Here is a 7,874-nt window from a genome sequence, read left to right on the forward strand (position 1 = left end):
GAAAATATTTGCTTTTTTCAACCTTTGACAAAAGACCAGCCACTGGTTATTGTTGTCCAGACACCACAACAGAAGGCTCTACTCCAAGAGAACCCCCACCCCATGTTTTTTATGGACGCCTCCTACAAAGGTTTGACATCATATGGGTATGCCCTTGTACTTGTCAATCAAACTGGAAGAGGAGTCCCATTTGCATACATAATAATGAGCCAGGAATCCTCAGCAATAGTTGAGCTTTGCTTGAACATGCTTTGTTCAAGCAATCCAAACTTTTACCCAAGGTGAGAACATTTCTTTTCAAAAGCCCAATACCCATACAAGCACAAAGGAGTTGTAATACTGAGAGATAATTGAATACCTTTTGTAACTTAAACAATGGTCAATTTACCTAGATGAAATTGTGATACTCCAGTATTCTGCAATATTATTATCTGGAGTCTGGTCTTATTTTTCCTAGGTCAGTTATGATCGACAGAGACTTGAAAGAGCTCAATGCCATAAGAGAAGTTTTCCCCAAAACCAAAGTTCTCCTCTGTTGGTTTCATGTTCTCCAGGTACTGATTGCATTTAAGAAATGCACAAGTAGGTACTTTGAACATTCTGTTTGGTTGTAAATAAATTGATTTACAATTTTGATATCATATGCCTGCTGTAGCTTCTGAAAAAACAATGTAGCCTCTTTTACAGTGCCATATATTGTGTATTAAAGGCTGTACATCGTTGGGTTACATCAAGAGATGGTGGGAACCTGTCACCTGACAAAAGACACGTCGTCATTCATGCCATGACCTCAATGAAAGCTTGCATAACGGTAACTACGATAGATATATAAAATTGTATGTAGCGACTGGGCTATTTGAATAATTCGTTCGTTTGTCCTGAATGAACAAATTCAGACTCTCTGTGTTTTCTAAGCACATTCCTTCCCAAAACGTTCTTTGCTAAGCTTACTAAAGCTTGTAACCTCCTGACTCCCAAATGTATATCATACGTCGGCTCCAGAGATACTGGAGCAAATAGACTTTTACGACACTAAATTGCACCTCAGAGACACTCCAGAACCTGAAACTAACATTCCTCTCTGTACCAAGAAGATAACGAAACTTCCTCCTGCTACGTGACATCACACCCCCACACACACACAAACATCCTTGGTCAGGATAGAAATATCATTTTAATGTATGTAACGCAGATTTGTATTTGGCCTTCCTGTATGCATGTTTTATTAGTTTGTTTGATCATATAATATGATTTTCTAGTGTCTAGCTCTGAAATGTATTGTTGAAGAATGTCTTTCCAGTGGAATTGCATTCCGTAACCCGACTCCTCTTTCTAGAGGATAACACGTTATGACCCTGCACGAAGCTGCAGCCAAAGCTTCTCTGCAAGAGATAACGGGAAGCGCAACGTGACAGACATTCCAACACACACATTAACGCACACACATACACGAACTTTGGACATTAAACTTAGAATATAAGCATGTAACTTTTCATATTCTCCTGAGTGTTTTCCTAGGTTATATTCACTTCGTGTATGACATTTATTTGAAGGAACGAACTGGTAAATGCTTCTATTCATGCATGTGATTGTAACTAGGTGTTCCTACAATCTTCATATGACAAGTTTCATATCTCTGTAAACCTCGCAATCTAACAGAGTCGGATTTCGATAGCAGAATGCAATAATGTACATTGGTTTACACTTTTCATATTTCTGGAGCTGAACAGCTTACTCTCATCTCCTCATGAATCATTCGAGTGGGCGTTGTCTGACGAGACAAAGAACTTCTTCCCGCTCTGAAATCTCTGAAGGTGATTGGTTGTTCGCGCGAACAGAGGCGTCAACCTATCTTTTCCATAAAAGACTGACCCAGGAAATCTTCAGGGAGCACTTTTACGAACCATCTTCGTCAGCGAGAAGATCCACATGGCTCCCTTTTAGGGAGCATTCTCCGTTTTCTCTTTTCTTTTCTTTAAGTCTTTTCTTTATTTTCGTCTTCGGACTCTACCTACGTTCAGTGAAATGAACGTAGCCGGTAACCTCAACTTTAAAGAGACTTGAACATCCCGCGGCCGCGCTCACAGAAGCCAGCCCTGCTTTCTTAAAGAAACACGCACGCTGCTCTTAGGACACACGCCCGAACACGACTCGGCGTTCTTCAGCAACAAAGAGAACCATTTTGCAAGATAAGTTATGGAACTTTTAATGTAATCTGATTTCTTGTTGTCTCTCAAGGTTACAGTGCCTGTGATTTTTCCATGCTGAGATCATCTCGGTGATCTCTCATCCTGAACTTTAGTTTCACTTTCTCCCTTTCATCCTCTCCCTCTCTCATCTGTTATTCCGTTTAGTCTTGTATTTGTCTTTACTGTTTGTATTGTTATATGCATACTCATGTAAATTGTAGAACTTGTATTCCTTAGTTCGATGTAGTATTAGTCAAATTATTAAAGACCCATTATATCCTAGATTGTCTCTGTATAAGTGTTCATTTTACAAGTCAATGAAATGACGATCAAGCTACGCTTTACAAATGCGCTACTGTTAAGTAACCTACATTTTATAAGAACAAGAAAGTAATTTTCTTGGCCAGAAAATATAGCTTTCTTCGAATTATAAGAAAGAGATAATTTTGTTGAGAAGTTGATGGAATTAATTTTACGACCAGTTTGCGGGACAAACAACTGTTTAATTAATACATTAATTTCCCTTAAAATTATTCTGATTAATTGATCTGAAAGAGGGACATTTTGGTATATTAATGATTGAATTATAATTCATTGTAATTGAACATTGATGTATACGAATAAGTCTAAATTTCAGCTTCAATAATTTATTAATATTGTAAGAATATAGATGAATCAACCCAATTCATAATTTTGATTCCCTATAATCATTTGAGCTAAGTCATATTCCTTACATGTATGTGTCTCAATATCAGCTATTACCCTTGTTTTGTCTGTGTTGGGTACTCTAAACTGGCAACCATAATATATGGTATGGTATGATTTCAGGAGGAACATTTTGTGACAGTGTCCACTAGCGTGTGCAATGACCTTGATGCCCAGCTTGGCAGCAATCGAGTGACAACATACCTGAAGGTGCACTGGCTTCCACATGCAGCACTATGGGCCAATTTTGGACGACTGTTTGAGCACAACAGCAGTGACACCAACAACAAGGCAGAGAGGTAGTCAAAGATTAATAATCATGTTTTTTCAAACATTACAATGCATGATATAAAACAAAAAAGTAACTCATGATCGGGAACATTTGGTTCCCTAGACGGCACATTTCTCTTCTAATCTGCCACTGAACACAATTTTTCTGGTCACATTTGGAACAGGTTTTTTTTTTTTTTTGTATTTACAAATTAAGTTATCATTTCCAAAGTTTCCAATATCACAATCCTATCTCCCCAACACTGAGTGAGTATTGTTTTCTCAATCTATGATTTACTCATACCAGTATATTATTGTTTTCCCCTTTTAGGTTTTTTCTGGCGCTTAAATACCAGTTCCTAAGGGGAGAGGCAAACAGAAGAGTTGATCAACTTCTTCACTTGCTATGTGGTGATATTCTAAAATATTATTGGTAAGGCCAGGATAACGTTATTGTGATGTTTATCACATTAATTTTGGTCACACCGCCTATTAGGATATTCATTTTGTAATTCCATTTGAGTAAGTGTTAAGTAAATTTGGTAATGTTATCTTTCAGATACTTGAAATGACTAATTCTATGCTCACAATAATGTCCTCTGTTACATGTCCTGCATGAATGGAATTAAATGAGAATTGAATTAATTAAAAATGATCAATTTCTGTGATTAAAAAGGTCAATACTATATTTCATTTTATGCACAATAGTGCCTGTTATCCTCAGACTAAATGCTCTTTTGTTAATGTAGCTACCTGGACGACTTGGCAGATGCAGGAAGACTGAGGGTCTCCTTGTCAGCATCAACATCTACAGCAGCCAAGAACACAGTGGGACAGCAGATCCTGATAAATGAGCAAGGAAAGTGCTCTGTGCAAACAGGGGCAGGCCACAACTCAGATTCAACTTTGAACACTGTGGATCTAGTCAAGATGCAGTGTGATTGTGGATTGTATGATAAGGGAAATGTATGCACACATATTGTATCAGCATACACTGAAGCACAGAAATGTATTGATATTGCACAGCTACGTGCTGACATGGCTAGAGATATTGTTGCCAAAAAACAGTACCACGTTGATGGTGATTTCATCACTGTTCACCCCACTGATGCAAGTGGCACATTTGTATTTACTGGTAACCCTGCCTTTTGTACCTGTGCTGTCAACAGTTACGGTCAAAAGTGTGTGTGCTTACATGTTACTGACTGCCTGCAAACCACCAACAATTCACATTCTACATGTCCCACAACATGTCCCACTGCTGGAAGCGAAAATCTGTTTGTGCCAACAAATGTCAATGCACAAGTTCAACTTGACAGATTTACTGGAGTGGAGCAAATCAGAAAATTACATGTATAGTAGTGACCTGTACACTACAGTGAAGAGGGCACACACAGTGGCCTTCAATCGTTTTGGCATTGTGTCAAGAAAACGAAAAATACATGCACTTCATGCTTATCGCCAGCGGACAGAGCAAGCCAAACGAGAGCTTTACAAAAAGCGCAAAACAAGAAGATACAAGCGCTAAATAATAATAATAATAATAAACAGATTTAACCAAAAAATATTGTTTAATTGCATTTTTTGCAGTGATTTAACAGTGAACAGTACAGTGCAGTGAACAGTTTTCAGCACATAGTGTAATTGTGTCAGAAATAGTATCAAAATTCAATTTTCTAGAGCCCTTGCTTTTGCAACAAGGCACTCTCTGATGATCTGAAACACAACCTGGCGTACTTGGGGTCCAAGTGTGTGTGTGACCTTTGAATACATGTCCATGTTGTTGCCCAACACTTGTTCGATTATGTCGAGTTCAGCACTGTAAACAAACAAAAGAAATCTCTGAGACAAGTTACATTATATACAGACAGTACAATTACGAATTGAGTGAAAGCACTGGCATAACAATATTATGTCAATTCAGAAGGAGAAAGACTTAAAAAGTAAAAATATATCTGTATGCATATTTTCCCTCAAGTCATGATCCTCTCTTCTGCAGCCTCGCTCGACCAGCTGCTGGTCTATGATTTTGAAGGGTATTTCCTTGGTCAAATATCCTAGGTCTTTAGCAAGACCTTGGCACTCCTCTGTGACACAAAAGGAGCCAATGAGTAAATGAGACCTTAACATGTTACTAATGTAGTTTATATTTTAGTTACTAAACAGTTTTCATTTTGTTAAACTGTATGGCCATTGGCATTTGTTTGCCTATGCCTCATTCATTCACCTAGGCTACTTATGTCTCCAACATGGCTGACATTCTAAAACTTGCAGTTCTACAACCTTTGGTGGGAACACCTAATTCAATAATAAGGGAATCTGTTTGAATGTACACCTATAAGAAATCGCCTAGTTCTGACTGCATATATGTTACCTTCAACTAGTTTGGTGCACATTGTAGTGTTTGAGCCATACGGACTCAGCTGCACCCCTGCCTCTTTCAATTCCCTCACAAGCTCCTTTTTTTCCCCCTTTGCCTTCCTCAAATAAGTCACCATGAGGTGACCAGAGAACTTTTCTGGTGCAGAGCATCTCCTCTGCAGCTCCTCTACTGAAACAAAGTGCCTGTGCAATCATAACTCTAGACAGCCGAGGTTCTCGGGAGAGTTCTCGGGCAAGTTCCGGGAGAGTGTACGCTGGCGCGGTTGGCTGCCGCTGCTCTCTGGACCCTTTTATATTGTTTTGGTTCTTTTAACTACTGCACTCTGGCCTAATCTCACGCAGTTTTTTTTTACATTGCCATACAATTTGGGACTATTCTTTGCTTGTTTGGCTTACCTCCATCAACACCGGCAACAATGTGGATCAATGGGATGCTTGTATGGTCTGTGCTCTTTTGGACGGCACTGTTTTTCCTCCTTGCGCCAACGAAAGCGATACTCCAGTACACTGCAGCTGAACTTAAGCAGATAAGCTATCACTTGTTTGATCCACCATCGGCGCAGCATCGTCTGGATTATGCTCCTCACACCTATCGTCATACTCGTCGGAAGTATATCCATCGCGGATCTCGACGAAACTATCACATTGACGACTCCAAAGCAATACAATCCATCTGGTCCACTACTCGTCATCCTCCCAAGAACTCCACACGGAAAGTGTCCACAGTGTCATCGCCAGCCTAGCCGGCTCGGCTAACGTCAAAGTCCAGCATGACAACAACAACGTCAGCTTTGGACTGTTCAACATCCGCTCTCTAACAAACAAGGGTCCTCTTCTTCAGGATCTGCTAAACGATCGTAAGTTTGATTTTATGTGTCTGACTGAAACATGGCAACAACCTAATGACTTTTCACAGCTCAACGAATCTACTCCCCCTGGGTTTGTTTACACCTGTAAACCACGTGACTCAGGCAGAGGGGGAGGTCTAGCTGTAATACATCGCGAGCAGTGGAAAATCTCACCCGTTTCTGTGCCTTCTTGCGGTTCATTTGAATCCATCGCTCTTCAACTGAATGGCCCTACTCCAACTATAGTAGCAACGGTCTATCGCCCACCTAAGCCCAATACTGACTTTATGAATGAATTTGCTGCTTTTCTTACATTTATTTGTTCACTTTCCCCTAATGTTATACTACTGGGGGATTTTAATATACACATGGACAATACCACTAATGCATACACAAGAGAATTTACATCTTGCCTGGACAGTTTTGGACTGGTGCAATATATTGACTTTGCTACTCACTCTAAAGGACATGTGTTGGACTTGGTTTGCTGTTCTGGTATTACGCCTCATGGTTGCACTGCGGCAGACCTTGCCATTTCGGATCATATGTTAATCTCTTTTAAAGTTAACTTAACACTGTCTAAAATAAAACTGCCACGTGTCATTTCATTTAGAAATATTAAGGGCATTGATCTAAACACTCTCCTTACTGAAATTGACTGCCTACCCAGTATAAACTGCTTAGCTAACCCTGATGAATTGGTTTCACATTATAATGATGGCCTACAAAATATTTTAAATTCTTTGGCTCCTTTAAAAACCCGCACTGTTTCCTTCACCCATTCTGCTCCATGGTTTACATCAGAACTACGCACAATTAAGGCAAAGGGCCGTCGCCTGGAACGACTTTATAAGAAAACTGGACTTGTTGTGCACCAAGAAATGTACAAAAACCATATTTTCCATTATAAAGATTCTATTTCTACGGCCAAATCCAACTATTATGCAGATATAATCAGCACAGGGGAAGGTAACTCCAGAACCCTGTTCTCCATGGTCAACAACATACTACGAGCACCAGACTCTACTATGTCTCATCTATATTCATCTGCTTATTGTAATTCTTTAATGTCATTTTTTAATTCCAAAGTACAAAAGATTCATCAGCAACTGAATACTAATACCTCTCACAGTCTGTCTTTCTCAGCTTCCTTGACAACACCTTCTTGCCCATTTTCAAGTTTTACGCTTCCTTCTGCTGCTGAAGTATTAGCTATTATTAGAAAATCGAAATCAACCACTTGTGCACTTGATCCTCTTCCTACCATCTTAGTAAAAGCCGGTTTACCCTCTCTTTCTTTTAGAATTACTAATATTATACATTCCTCTCTCACCTCTGGTATTATTCCTTCATCTTTAAAATCAGCTGCAATAACTCCTATACTCAAGAAACCTGGTGCAGACCCCAACAATTTCAATAACTTCCGACCAATTTCTAATTTACCCTTCCTTTCCAAAATTCTAGAAAAAACAATCGCACA

The sequence above is a fragment of the Leuciscus leuciscus genome (assembly GCF_965113295.1).
Source record: "Leuciscus leuciscus genome assembly, chromosome: 6".
In the NCBI taxonomy this organism is placed as follows: domain Eukaryota; kingdom Metazoa; phylum Chordata; class Actinopteri; order Cypriniformes; family Leuciscidae; genus Leuciscus; species Leuciscus leuciscus.